The sequence below is a fragment of the Schistocerca americana genome, chromosome 1 (genome assembly GCF_021461395.2).
Source record: "Schistocerca americana isolate TAMUIC-IGC-003095 chromosome 1, iqSchAmer2.1, whole genome shotgun sequence".
Taxonomy (NCBI): Eukaryota; Metazoa; Arthropoda; class Insecta; order Orthoptera; family Acrididae; genus Schistocerca; species Schistocerca americana.
Genome location: NC_060119.1, coordinates 677,548,541 through 677,563,386, shown reverse-complemented (window position 1 = coordinate 677,563,386; position 14,846 = coordinate 677,548,541). Strand labels below are relative to the sequence as shown.

At 43.7% G+C, this 14,846-nt stretch overlaps 1 protein-coding gene across 2 annotated transcripts in view; it reads left to right on the top strand.

The window, feature by feature from the left end:
• Positions 1-14,846, top strand: part of LOC124608822 (DNA-directed RNA polymerases I, II, and III subunit RPABC3) — a 483,494-nt gene that overhangs the window by 128,171 nt on the left and 340,477 nt on the right. Inside the window, exon 1 of one of the 2 annotated variants that reach the window (XM_047140018.1) lies at positions 2,265-2,397. The exons of the other annotated variant lie outside the window; for it this stretch is intronic. The gene's annotated coding sequence lies outside the window, so the exon portion shown is untranslated. Of the gene's footprint in view, positions 1-2,264; positions 2,398-14,846 lie in introns of those variants that run through there. 2 annotated transcript variants of the gene reach the window in all.

The following is a 14,846-nucleotide window of genomic DNA, read 5'->3' as shown; positions in this document are numbered from 1 at the left end:
CCGAGTGTGTTATTCTAAAGGCAGTTTAAGACAACCAGGTAATTGTAAAAATGCAGCGTTTATAACATGTCTAAAATGCCGAGAAAATTACTACTTCCTCAGTTTTTATTACGAATGTCACCCCAGCACGCGTAAATCATCGACTGCAAACCAATAGATGTAATTTTATGTACGAAGTTCTCCTCAGCACCTTACAATCCCTTCCTGAAAATTTATTTGCAGTGATACATTGTCCTATGCCTTTCCTTTACAAGTCTTACGAAAATATTAATATATGAAATATATTGAGCAATATTTCTGTTTTATTCGCAGTGTAAGGAACGTAAACAAAAAGAAAAGAAAAATTGATTTCCTCAGGGGTCTCGAACGTACGACCTTCGCTTTACTTGATGTCTAATTTAATTGGGAACAAGTGCACCACGACCGTCAATATATTTTGGATAAATGGAAGCAAGATTGAAATCCTTTATTTTACAGCCCGATTTCGGTCACGGTGTGGCCATCTTCAGAGCAAACTATTCGAACGTTGTAGGCCCATGTCATAACAACAACATTTTCCGTGTTACACGTCGGGATGCTGCCATTTATCCAAACTACCTCGGATTACTGTTCTGTACACATTCCGCTCCAACAACCCTGCCTGAGAACTGCGCTGACATAAATGGCTCACCCCTCGCCCGACCTGCATTCAAAATTCTCCTTTTTCTATATGCTAGGCCATCTGGAGATCCGTCAGTGTCATTTCTGCCTAAGCCGTGCATGTACCATAAATTTGGACGAAATCTGTGATGACGAGTAGGCAGGGTCCCCTCTTTAAGCAGGTAATGCTAAAAGATCAACAACATTATCAAAGTACTGAATGACAAGATGTGTCGAGTGCTCACCTACGTCATCCGGTGATTTATGTAAATTATGTATGGCAGAGATGTATTTTATTATATGTGTAGCTTTTCTGTCACTGGTCGCATGTAACGTATCTTATCGTGTTTACATCACATTCACTTTGTATACCCTAATTTAAGATCTTTGCCTAGTTCTACATCTATATTTATACTACGCAAGCCACCCAACGGTGTGTGGCGGAGGGCACTTTACGTGCCACTGTCATTACCTCCCTTTCCTGTTCCAGTAGCGTATTTTTCGCAGGAAGAACGACTGCCGGAAAGCCTCCGTGCGCGCTTGAATCTCTCTAATTTTACATTCGTGATCTCCTCGGGAGGTATAGGTAGGGAGAAGCAATATATTCGATACCTCATCCAGAAACGCACCCTCTCGAAAACTGGACAGCAAGCTACACCGCGATGCAGAGCATCTCTCTTGTAGAGTCTGCCACTTTAGTTTGCTAAACATATCCTTAACGCTACCACGCTTACCAAATAACCCTGTGACGAAACGCGCCGCTCTTCTTTGGATCTTCTCTATCTCCTCCGTCAACCCGATCTGGTACGGATCACACACTGATGAACAATTCTCAAGTATAGGTCGAACGAGTGGTTTGTAAGCCACATCTTTTGTTGATGGACTACATTTTCTAAGGACTCTCCCAATGAATCTCTACCTGGTACCCGCCTTACCAACAATTAATTTTATATGATCATTCCACTTCAAATCATTTCGCACGCATACTCCCAGATATTTTACAGAAGTAGCTAGTTTCATTAACAAATCCACGTAGTGATGGAGTAGCGGTTTGAGATAGCTAGTGGAAATAATAGTAGATTGTGACTGGTTATAATAATTTGTAGTATTGGCTGAAACTTCTCATTCAGTATTTCATTTGCTGTATTTGTCGGCTTCAGCTTGTTGCCATGGTCAACATGAAACTGTTGCTGCCAAAGACCTGCCACTCTGGTTTTCCTTCAATAAGAGACAGTGTGGTCTTCCCCCAACATGTCGTCACTTGCTTGGGAGCTATAAAGCATTTCCGAAAGAAAAAGAAAAGACTGCGTTAGATGACGATTTCGGCTAGCATATCGATATCTTCTCCTGCGATACTATCGATCGTGCTGTCGATTCTCATCTCGCCTGCGGTAGTTCGGCGGGCAGCGGCGCTCTAGGAGCTGGAGTCGAACACCGTCGACGCATGCGCTGTGCGCTGGCTGGCGATTTTCGCGGGGCGGAGGGGACCCGGGTCAGGAGCACCGGCAGGAGGAAGCGGAGGAGGTGGTAGTTGCCCGCGTTCGCAGCAGTTTCGCGATAGAAGGGATACCGAGACATGGCAACTGCGCTGCGCGGCTGCCCGCCTGGTGCGACCTTCACCGTGAAAATAACAAGCGGGCGGGCGGCCGCGGCGCTGCGGCGCAGTTGTCTGACGGCAGCCCGCGGCTGCGGACGTCGCCGGCAGAGGCGCCCTGCGCTGCGGCGCGGGGACCACGCCGCGGCTGCCACGGGATGACGGTGAGCCGAGCCCCGCTCTGCTGCTGGGCCCACCCCCTGCTCGCTGCTCTGGCACGCGCCCTCGCTTTTCTCCTTGCCCTAGGTTGCCGGCGCCGCTCTGCGCGCGCGCACGCTTCCCTCGTTTGCTGCCACAGCAACAGGCGGGAGCTGCGGGACCGAACTGTAGCGTGGCGCTACCGCGGTGTGCCTCACGGCACAATTAATTGCCGACGGCACCGCACCTTCCACCTGCGAGAGCTACGCGATTAGTAAAGTGCGGAGGCGTCGCCTTCCGGTATTGATCATCGGCGGGCGCTGCCACATCGCGCGAAAACTAAAACCCTGACGCTTCTTGCCGGGCCGGCCAAATAGGATTTCACAGAAGAGCTTCGCTGTTACGCAATAGAGTGCACGTATATGTCTCTTCCGGAGCGGGCAGCTCTAGAGTATGACAGTGACGAGCGCGATGTGCCAGCTGTTGATGTTCGCCATTTTAGCAAGGCCGGCGGACGGCGCCTCACTGTTCGATGTTAATTTTGCCCTTCTGCATCGTAATACGTTTTCCTACTGGTATACTCACGTAGTGCGACGTGCGGACCGGCACGCCGGGAACTGTCACAGAGTATTGCGACATTCTTTTGGTAAGGGGGAACTATGCCTTGCGTCGGAACTACACAAATGGCGGCCATAACGTGTGGGTGTGACTCGTCCATTTCTTTCCCGGAATTGTCGTATCACTAGCCATTTTTGATACTTTTTCGAAACGTAGATACATAGACACCGCGTTCCTTTTGACGGGTACAGACGGATAAAGTTTGTAGCCACTCACTCAACTGACCTGCAAAAGCGGGGCGATTATTTTCGGTGAGGCGCGAGTTTGATGTCCTGCGCAACGTAAGCACCATTGAGGCGTGGCCCCGAGGTTACACGTTTCACTGTTGCAACGAAATAGTATGCATTATCATGTTACTGATGCGCATTAGCACAACGCGACAGTGGAAGCAATACGTTTGTTCCCGTGGCTGTAATCCAGATTTTTCAGAGGTAACAGTGTTAGAAGTAACCCGAGATTCCCACAATCATGAGACAGCTATTTTAAATTTCTTACTTTGCGCTAAAATGTTGGTCTTAGAAGATTTAACTGTTCCATTGCAATCCATATTATTTTGTTTCTCTTTTTGCTTTATTTGAGTAATACTGTTCAGCATAACGCAGATACATTTCAAAGTGCGGATACAAGTTTTAATTCCTTGTTGTACTTACATGAACATTCCTGTTTCTCATGTCACACTTAGTTTGATAATAACAGGCGCGTCGAATAAATAAACACAACAGGTAACTGTGTTATAGAAAAGAGAAGTAACAGAAAATAGGTTCAATGCCGTAACAATTTTTTTTCATTATTTGCGTTTGAAATTAGACTTCATTTTCCTGTAATGAACGATGTATTTCAGTTTTCGATTTGTTTCTACAAACGTAGACGTACACTACAGTAGTTATGATGCGTTAGTCCAAATACTTAGCGTAGGTGCAAGGTAGCCGCTTGACTCACTTTGAAGCGAGGTAGGTAGTGAAGACCTTAAACTCATGTTCAGGGACCGAGCAAAGTCAAGCTGTGGTGACCACACTGGATCGCATTGGGGATGGGCGCGGTCCAAAGCCCTGTCCGACGTTAACGATTTACACTTGTCGTGAATCTGTTATGGCGATTGCCGGAATCGTCCTTCGCTATATCTGATTTGCTTTCCCATTTTCGGCCTATCGTAATTCGTGTTCAGACTGCTATGACCTCGTAGTTGATGTAATATTAAATCCTAATTTCCTGCACACTGCCTTTTACAAATGAATTTTTATTTTCGATACTTTCAATAAGAACATTTTCCATAACGGCAAAAATACCGGCAATATTTCGACGAAGCTTATTTTTACACATGACATTTCATCTTTTACAACGTAAGATGACTATTTTTTGCTGCATTACGTGTTATGACTTATAAGGTAGCAGTCTCTTAAAGGTTTAAAAAAAAACTAAAACTCCTCCCGAACAGGCCGTGAAGTCCCAACGATACTGACCGACCGCCGTGTCATCCTCGTCTCTTAAAAGTTTGGCAGACATTTGCAATATCAAATGTCCCGCACCGGTGATAGCGTGTTGCGTATGAATCATGTCATAAGACCAGATTTCGTTTAAGTTAATAATTAGGTTGAAATCTTGGAATAAGGTAATTTGTAAGTGCGAATGTCATTTTGATTCTAGTGTCGTCGTCTTTAACTTTAGAAAGAATAAACTGCGAAGTAGCTTTCGTCTGACGACGGTTACAGCACGTAGTCGCTGACCAGTGCTGACAGCTGGCGGCCGTTACTTGTGTTTCTGGAGGATCGATTATTCAGAAACGGCGATACTGACACCACCCAGCCTTACCTCCTCCCTCCAGTGTAACACCCCATCCTCCCCCCCCCCCCCCCCCCCACACACACACACACACACACACACTGACGCTGTCCTGAGCTGCTTCCTAACAAAATCAGACCAGAGAACCAAATACGAACTGTTGGAAAGAAATACGACTTTGGCAGGATTCATTTCGAGCCATGTTACAGGTCTCGTGGACAAAAGAAACTTTTATCGCAAAGTAACAAAAAGTAACCCCATTGTCTTTGAATTCCTGCATTACGTAGGCTAAACGTGTTGGTAGGAAAATTGAAGCGGCCAAAGGGCGGGAGTGCCGGCACTAATTCTCCAGTCGTAATTCCTTCTAGTGATTGATAACAACAGTATAAATGTTACATTCCAAAGTATGGATCAGATAGTGTCTCGGTCGCAGTTCCCGTCTACCGTGGACATAAAGGAGCACACAAGCCTATCTTGAGAGTTCTTAAACGGCGAAAAGGGATTAGTCTTGCCTGTACTGGCTGATTTTAACGTTGATTCAATCTGTTGTTTGCAATTATATTTGGTGTTCATGTAAACGTGTCATTTTAACTATATCATATCATCAATTATACAAAGATTATGCCAGATTGTCCCATTTGACAACATTTTTAACAAATTTGCAACTTTCCATTAAACCTCTCCGATTTTACACTATATCTCGGAGAAAAATAATTTGGGCCTAAGTTATTTTTTATGCAGTGTGGATCAATTTAATTTCATCGCAAAGTAGGAAAAAATCATTCGTAATTACCACCAATAATCGGTAACATAGCCGTGCGTCCTTGTGTCCAGGATGGGATACAAATGCTTAAAACTTAAATTCCCACATGTTCAGCTTTATGTCGGTGTTCGGTACTAGCGTTTCATTTGGTACGTGTAAAAGTGGTGGAATTTTACGGGATGTGGTAGAAATTACCTTTAGTGTATCCAAAGATTAATTTTACGGCTGTGGAATTGCTCTCAGACAACGAAAGGTACAAGAAGTAGTTCTGGAGAAAGCCGTCTCTTGGTTGCAACGCATTCATGATAGCCAGCATAACGCATCTGCAGCAAGCTTTACAGACTGCAACAAGACGAAAACTGCCCCCTTTCTTGTTGTTGAGTCGTCTCTATGTACATAAAAGTATGACTAATGGGGCCACCCAGAATGAAGTCATGATTTTGTAGTCTTTCGACCTTATGTCAACATCTTGCAGACAGCATGGATACTGCTTTGCAGGCAACAATACTGTATGACGTTTAAATTGTTTTTACCGTCAAAATATTCCTCATTCGCTTTAGGCAGCGAGCGTTTAACTTTCTGTTGGATCGTTCTTCCTACGAAATATTATGTAAACCTCCCAGAGACTTCAGTTTACGCATTTACTCTTCCCGAAGTAAAATCGAAACGAGAACAAGAGAGGGAGAAACAGATGGCGTGGCAACGCAAGAATGCTCCGCAACGCTAGATAGCACACCTGTGTAAAAGCTCTCTTCTTACGGCGTTCGTTTTCTCTCTTATGTCGTCTGCATATGTCGTTTTATCTGCTGTAATACTAGTTGATTTCAGTTATGAAATTATGTAAACTTGTTCTTGTATTGACTGGCGACTCACATCTCATCGCTGCTCGGTTGCAGTTTGCTTCGCAGTTGCACCCCTGCACCGTTTCTCCTACATATGGTTTGCGTTCTACCGACTAGACGGTGATTTTATTACTATACATTTTCAAGTTTAATCTCTACGTGGCAAAGGATCTTTGCTTGGGTGCTGGACTGTAAAAGTCAGGGATTTTGTTAGCCCCTCACAATTAGAAGTTTGTTGGTGCGCATGTAGCGCAACGCGGAATACGCAGCAGTTGTGCAGTGTCAAAGGTCCCCAGACCAGCGTGCTGGCAGCCCTCGCCAGCGAACCACGTACGCTGCTCGTTCCTGATACCTGCGTGGTCGCGACTGAATTGCTAGGCTGTACAGCACCACACCGTGCTGCTAGTGCTACTTCGTTCCGGCACATCGGCATCCAGACCAACATAGCTCTTTTTTGGGAAGGGGGGTATTATGTGTACTCGTCAAAATCTGGGAACGCAGTTTGCAGCATTATTCGCGCTAAAGCATCGCAGCCACAGTAATGTATTTGTACCCACTGTTCCTCGTATGTGAATGATTTGTGAGCTATTATTACCTCTTTTGAGGAGAAGCATTGCAGATTAGCGATTTCCGACGCTGACGCGTGTGCGTTGCTGGTCGCCAATGATTCATTTTATTTTGTTCAGCTCACCTACAAATGCTATATACCCACCTTCGAAACATTTGTGCCTAGCACACTATATTAATATCTGCGTTCGGCGTAGCTGGTGTAAGAATCTGGACATTTTGAAAATTTGGGAAGTTGCCGATATTTTGCAGTGTTTTGTTGTAGGAAATTGTTGTGTCTCGATTAAAAATTGTAGCAATGAATAAAAGTTAAGTCGCACATTTCAGAAACTAATTATTCGTTACTGCGCATTTTGAAAAGTGTAAGCATTTTGTCCTGTGATACCACCATCACTGGAAATGACTGAAAGCACTGTCTAGGCTCGCCTCAATAACGTTTCTGAACGTATTTTCTTTTTCAACCGAGTAGGCGGCAGCTCCAGTGAGCTCAAGACTAGCTCACCGGAGTGACTACTGACTACTCCATGAAGCCAATCCGTGACGCAATACGTCACAGGCACCATGACAGGTCAGCCGGCCGCGGTGGTCTCGCGGTTAAGGCGCTCAGTCCGGAACCGCGCGACTGCTACGGTCGCAGGTTCGAATCCTGCCTCGGGCATGGATGTGTGTGATGTCCTTACGTTAGTTAGGTTTAAGTAGTTCTAAGTTCTAGGGGACTGATGACCACATAAGTTAAGTCCCATAGTGCTCAGAGCCATTTGAACCATTTTTGAACCATGACAGGTCAGGGCAAGCGGCTAAATCGTTCTGCTTAGCAGGAGAAATGAAATTACTGTTTACTGATACTACGTGACGTTGTTGAGGATTAGTTTCTAATTCAATGAACTAATAGATCGAAAGTCGCAAGCACAAATTGTGCTAACAACCCCCAATGCCCTTCGCCAATATGGCACACCCGCCAAACGACGTCACGGTTTTCTATGCATATACGCCTTCGAGTATTCTCTCCAGTTCAGATTGATCTCACTGGGCACCTCGGTTAAGTTTTATCTCCGTAGCCAACCCCCGTCGGAGACCACAAAGCACTTTCGAACTGGAAACGTTAGAGAAACAACAAGCGTTTTACTTCTGCTTTGGCAGTGATATCACATGGACGTACAAACGAAACATAGGCGTGCAGTGTCGCAAATGTACCAGTTCAGACTAAAAATATATGAAAGAATCAAGTCCCACGCCGGATCATCGTAACTGACGCCGCTGTTTTTTTTCAGTGCTATTAAGTTACTGCTAGAGTTTCAGAGGATTGCTGGAGAACGGTTAACTTACTTCCACTGTTAAGAAAAGGTAAAGGTTTTGGATGGCGGATTAGGATGTTAAACTCATCACACTATAATTACAGTTTCTTTCCATTCTGTTATGGAACTGCTACTGAATACCGAATGAGGTTACTGTCATTCCCCAATGTATGCAGAATTTATTGGCGGAATAAAAACGGGCCTGTTTGCAAACCCTGGGCTTGAAATCTTGTGCATTATTTTAGGATCTTAACATTCATCGAGTTGCGTAGTTTAGCTGCATTACGTAATAGCTCGAAATAGCCCTCTGTTATATTTTGTTCCCACGTACTGTAGTTGAACCAGCAGTGTGCTAGTTTCACTAGTTTACCGAGATTTGATTGAACATTTTCATCATTGTGAACAAACTGTTCAACATATTGTTAGAAACAGTCCTCAGAGGAAGTATCCTGGACCATATAGTGACTTTATTAATGCTACTCCCTCTGCTGTTAGTTGGCTTGAATCATTAGATATTGAACTATGATTAAATGTACCTTCCTTTTTTAACTTGCAATTATATCAGTCAAATTAGTCAGTAATTTTCACAGTTTAAAAACGTGTATACAATCTGAGCCAAAATGTAAAACAAAAGTATATTTAAATACTTAACTAAATATACATGTAAAATTAAACTTTATGTACTTGTCAATGTTTGCTGTTGTTGCCATAGGATGAATAAATAAATAAAATCAGAAGCTAAATTTATATTCACTGTGTGTGTAGTAAGTTCTGTCGTGCTATAGCATGGTGTCTTTCCCATTGAAACTGAAGACCTCCGTGCAAAAAGGGGATAACCAACTTTTACAAATCCAACGTCGTATAGGAAGTGATGTTTCCTTGCCTAAGTTTTGAACCGATTTACTGTTGATTCACACAGAGCATCAAAGGAATGGCATGGAACGGACGGAAAGGCAAATGCCACCGCAAACGGAGACGTTGGACACTATACGGAACGTCAAGACAACGTCACTTCCTTAGCCCTGGAGGGAACGTTGCAGATGAGTTTAAGGAATACTATAGTATATTTATTTGCTCGAGAAAATCTATTCATATATAAATATAAAATAACATTTAGAAGGAAATACATGGATCTTTTTACCTTGCGCATTAAGTTTCGTATCCTTTCCTAGGTGCCAAAAACTCTTACTTTTTTCGTTTACTAGAAGTGATTCTGTCTCTGTTTAAAGTAGTTTACCTAATAAAATTTGTATCATGAATGTCTTGTCCTATTTGTGCACAGTGTTGGCTTTTTCTTTGTCCAAGTATTGTGAAAGCTAAATCATTTTTCGCCTTAAGATATTTTTTCACGTTTTGTGAAAGAACACTAATAGGAAAAATGTTTAGTTCCTGACAGAACGTTTGGGAAATGTTAAGAAAAGAAAGGTAACTAAAATTAAAGTGGAAAAGTACACAAAAGCACAAAATCCACAATTATAAAATGAGTGAGCGCGACAGTTATACGTCAACTTCCGATGTTAACAAGTGATGAGTGTCTCTCTCCCTCCCTCCTGCAGCATCAGTGTCAAAATTTCTTCGTGAGAATCGTTGACGTAGATGCCTTGTTCCGTAACCGGTCTATCTCAGTTCAACAATTTCAGATGCATTATCGAATGATTTCATGTTCGGTTGCCGTGTGAATCAACCTTCGCCCTGCCACTTATACTTTGACCTGCTGTTTAATGTTGTCTCCAAACCATGGTGGTACTCGGCATATTTCACGTTAACAAACGTTGGCAGAGGGGAAAGAATTCATAAGTAATTTATACGAATCATAGGACTGATCAGCGGTCGAACGTCAAACGTTTCGATCCGTCTGGCACGTGCATATACCGTTGAGGTGAGCTTTACACCTGCTGATGTAAATTGACAACCGCTTAAACCGTCGTCGCCCAGACTAGTTAGCTAGCATTGGTGTAAAGCTATATGAGTTTTGTGTCGTCACTAACTGTTATTCCACCTTGAATAACCACTGGCGCGCGGGAAACAAAAAATAAATTTGTGATATTTTGGCAACTTTCTACGAAAGGTTTTCTATTTATAGTTTTCGACAGAAGCGTATACTTCGTTGGTCTTATATTATAACCTACACCCTATGAATATGTGCTGTTTCTGAGCAGCAGAACATTGAGAATCTATCGGGAACCCGTCATTATTGGTACGATTTGTTGCGGTAAAATGACAGTAAACGTTATACTGGTGGTTATAGAAGTTTTCCTGTCAGCAGTAGTTATTTTCATGTTGTAACGCGCTATAAAACTTCGCCGTTGTAAGGCAACGGCGCATTGAAGATTCATCAAAAACGCGCCCTTCTTGGTACGCTTTGTTATAATTAAACGTCAGTTAACATAACAGCGATTAAAGCCTTCAGGAGTCGTAAGTGAAATACTGGATCCTCTGCTATAGAAATTCTCATAGCGTAGATGGTAGAGACACCGAGTTACTCAACAAAGTGTGCCGGCCGATGTGGCCGAGGAGTTCTAGGCGTTTCAGTCTGGAACCACACAACCGCTACTGTCGCAGGTTCGAATCCTGCCTCGGGCATGGATGTGTGTGATGTATTCATCAATATTTTCATGAAAGGTGTCAAAAGGAAAGGCAAAGATAGGTTCGAGATTGTAAATAAAGGCTTGTACTTACAGCTTTCACGAGTACTCTGCAAATAATATTTCAAGAAGGGATTGTAATTAAACCGTAAAAGACTTCGTATTCCGTTAGTTTCACTTTGTCCTTGGAGAAGACTATATCAAAATACATTCCATTGTACATCACCAGCTATCCTTCCCAATATTTGCAAAATTATGCGTTATGCGTGGTTTTATACCAAACTACGCAATGAGAAAGGGCATTTTTATGAATGTAAACCACGTTTCTATAGGAACTTTAAAACAATGTAATTGTAAAAATGCTGTGTTTATGACGTGCGCAAAATGTCGGGAAAATTACTGCTTCCCTATTTTTACGATGAATGCACGTATAAATCACCAACTGTAAAATAATAAAAGTAATTTCATAATCTCCCGGATTCGATTCCCGGAGGGGTCAGGGATTTTCTCTGCCTCGTGATGACTGGGTGTTGTGTGATGTCCCTAGGTTAGTTAGGTTTAAGTAGTTCTATGTTCTAGGGGACTGATGACCCCAATTGTTAAGTCCCATAGCGCTCAGAGCCATTTGAACCATCAACAAAGTGTAGCGAGATCGCTGTATCGAAACTTTTTTTCCAACTTCGCATTTTGTAAAAGGTTGTGGGACTTTCTTATTAAAATACAAATATTGTGTGTATTATTCGAGGCTATGTAGATATAAGTCCTCTCTGTTACAGGAGTGAGTTTGTCCGAATGGTGGAGTTTTATAAGCTAATGTCCTTACTGACTGGACATGGAACTTCTCTCTTTGCTTTGTAACATGTTCATGGATATTGAGGCTTTTATTTATGTATCCTGCTGACAGAGCAACACGACTAGCACAAGGACTTGGGAGGAAATGTGCGTTTCAATAGCGCTAACGTAGAAATTCAATATATTCCTGACCTGTCCGGCGGCGATCGCCAATGTATGGTAACTGAAGAAAGTTTCGCATGCCAAAATTAAAAAAAAGACCGGTTTCGACAGAGGTATGCTTTCATCATCGGAACGTAAACTTTTGAAACTTGTGACACTGACGTGTAATATGTTGTAAAGATTCAAAAGCACAAGATCAGATGATGACAGCATAAGTCTGTCGAAACCAGTCATCTAGTAAAATGTTTTTCAGCGATCTTGGCTTGTGAAGTTCTCTTCAGTTACCGTAGGAATTTAACACGCGTCCGCGTCAACATCAGATGCCCCATGCCCGTGTTATTGTGCAAGGGGAATAGCAGCGGATAATTTCGCAAACGCAGTGTAAGTAGATCTGATGGAAATCAAATTTCCTTGAGACATACGAGTCTGAACTTTTATCTTCGATAATGACAGAAACTGAAGAAATGAATCGAAATTTATACACGGGTCACGTCCCGGCCGTGACAAATTTTGATACATATCTTCAGCTTGTATCATTATCCCAGTGTAGGTAGTTGGGTGGGAGACGGAGGGCTCAGCACAGCGCAGCGCGAGGCCGAGGCTCGCGGCCCTGGCAGCGGCGCGGCGAGGTGTTGCCCGCAGAGGTCCTGCGGTGACGTGAGCGCAGGTCCTGCCTCACTGTCATCGGCCGCGGACAAGGTCGCGGCTCGCCATTGGCGGAGCCGGGCCTGGGCCTCTGCGCTCGCTACAGCGCCCGCTGCCGACTCCCAAACCGACGCTCTGCGCTCCTTTGTCCCGCGCACTTTTTTTTTACCGATGCCTTCTGGCCATGGACTTTCCGTAACGGCATTTCGCTTCATCCTGTTCCCTCACCAATGCCTATCTCCCATACATTTCATTTCCTGTGTTCTATCAAGTGAGCGCCGCTCTGATTATATGGCGCGCAATCCAGCGTTGCTACTGATGAGTTACTAATGTTACTGTGAGATACTGAAGACAAACTGCCTGTTGGCTCGGCCGAAGAACCCGAGACAGATACTGAAAACTTCGCTTCAAAAGTGCTCCTTATACACTGATGTCACAAAAGTCATGGGATACCTCCTGATATCGCGTCGGACCTCGTTTTGCGCGGAGTATTGTTGCAACTCGACGTGGCATGGACTCAACAAGTCGTTGGAAGTCCCCTGCAGAAATATTGAACAATGCTGCCCTCATAGCCGTCCATAATTGCGGAAGTGTTGTTGGTGCAGGATTTCGCGCAAAAGCTGAGCTGTCTGTTATGTTTCACAAAAGTTTGACGGAATTCATGTCGTACAATCCCCCGTGGCCAGATGTTCCAGAATGTTCTTCAAACTAATCACGAACAATTGTGGCCTGCTCACACGATGCATTGCAATCCATAAAAATTCAGTCGTTGTGTGGGAACATGATGTCCACGAATGGCTACAAATGGGCTCCAAGCAGGCGAACATAACCATTTCCAGTGAATGATCGGTTCATTTGGACCAGAAGACCCAACCCATTCCATGTCCATTATGGAGCCACCAATAGCTTCCATAGTGCCTTGTTGACAACCTGGGTCCGTGCTTCGTGCGCTCTGCGCCACACTCGTACCGTACCATCAGGTCTTAGCAACTGAAATCAGGAATTATCTTACCAGGCCACGGTTTTCCAGTCTAGGGTCCAACCAACAAGCACGAGCGAGGAGAGGCGCTGCAGCCGATGTCGTGATGTTACCAAAGGCACTCGCTTCGGTCGTCTGCTGCCACAGCCCATTAACACCAAACTTCGTCGCAATATCGAAATAGATACGGTCGTCGTGCTGTTATTTCACGCAGTTCTACTTGTCTGTTAGCACTACGCAAATGCTGCTGCTCTCGGTCGTTAAGTGAAGGCCGTCGGCCACTGTGTTGTCCGTGCCGAGAGATAATGCCTGAAATTTGGTATTCCCGACACACTCCTGACACTGTAGATCTCGGAATACTCAATTCCCTAACGATTTCCGAATTGAAATGTTCCATGCGTCCAGCTCCTATTCACATACCGCATTCAAAGTTTTTTAATGCTCGTCGTGCGGCGATAATCGCGTCCGACATCTTTTTACAAGAATCACATGAGTACAAATAACAGCTCCGCCAATGCACTGCCCTTTTATACCTCGTGTATGCGATACTACCCCCATCTGTATATATGCATATCGCTATCCCGTGGCGTGCGTTACCTCAGTGTAATTCAGTTAATTGCAGCATTGCTAGTATTGGTTTTCCGTCTCTGTGTTATTATGAAGGTTATATGTGGATATCGGTAGCAGTTACAGAATTCGTGGATCGTTGATTTCATGACACTAATTCAACTTAGAAGAGTTTCGAGCCATTGATGCAAATGTTCATGCATCAAAGTTGACAAAACCGTTAAATAATACTTACGTTACCAGCACTTTCCTATTACTACAGGCTGGTTCAGAAGTCATGTTCCATAGGTCAAATAAGGTGAACCAGAACTCGACCGACAACTTTCAGAGGAGATAGTATGGACCAAAACAAGGAAAAAATGTCCAGTAAATATGGATTCTAAAATGGATGCTTCGCTTCTGCAAAATACGTCTTTCTCTGAACAAATGCCCATAGCTCTTAAAGTAAACGCTTTAGAGCCCTTGTTTACTGCAATTTTTTCTTGTTATGCGTTTTAGAGGTCCTGTTTAGTGCACATTTTGTTCTTGTTTTGGTCCATACTAACACTTTGAAAGTTTGGCGGTGGAGTTCTGGTTCACTCTACTTGTTCTATGGGACACGGCTTTCGGAACATCACATATATGGAAGTATCCTAATGAATGACATTTTGTGCTTTTAAATAATGCCAAATTGATATCGTAATTACAGCTGGAAACAAGAACTACCTTGTACGCTTTCATACCCAAACATTCCATGTTCTGGCTACGTTATTGTGAAATAATGCTCAATGTTTCGAGGACTAGTTCTTCTTTGTCATCGCGAGTAGAATATATTGCTGGAGCAGACATAAACAGGAATGATAGTAGCCTGTTTTGCCTCTGGCTAAGGGAGAAAGGTAATC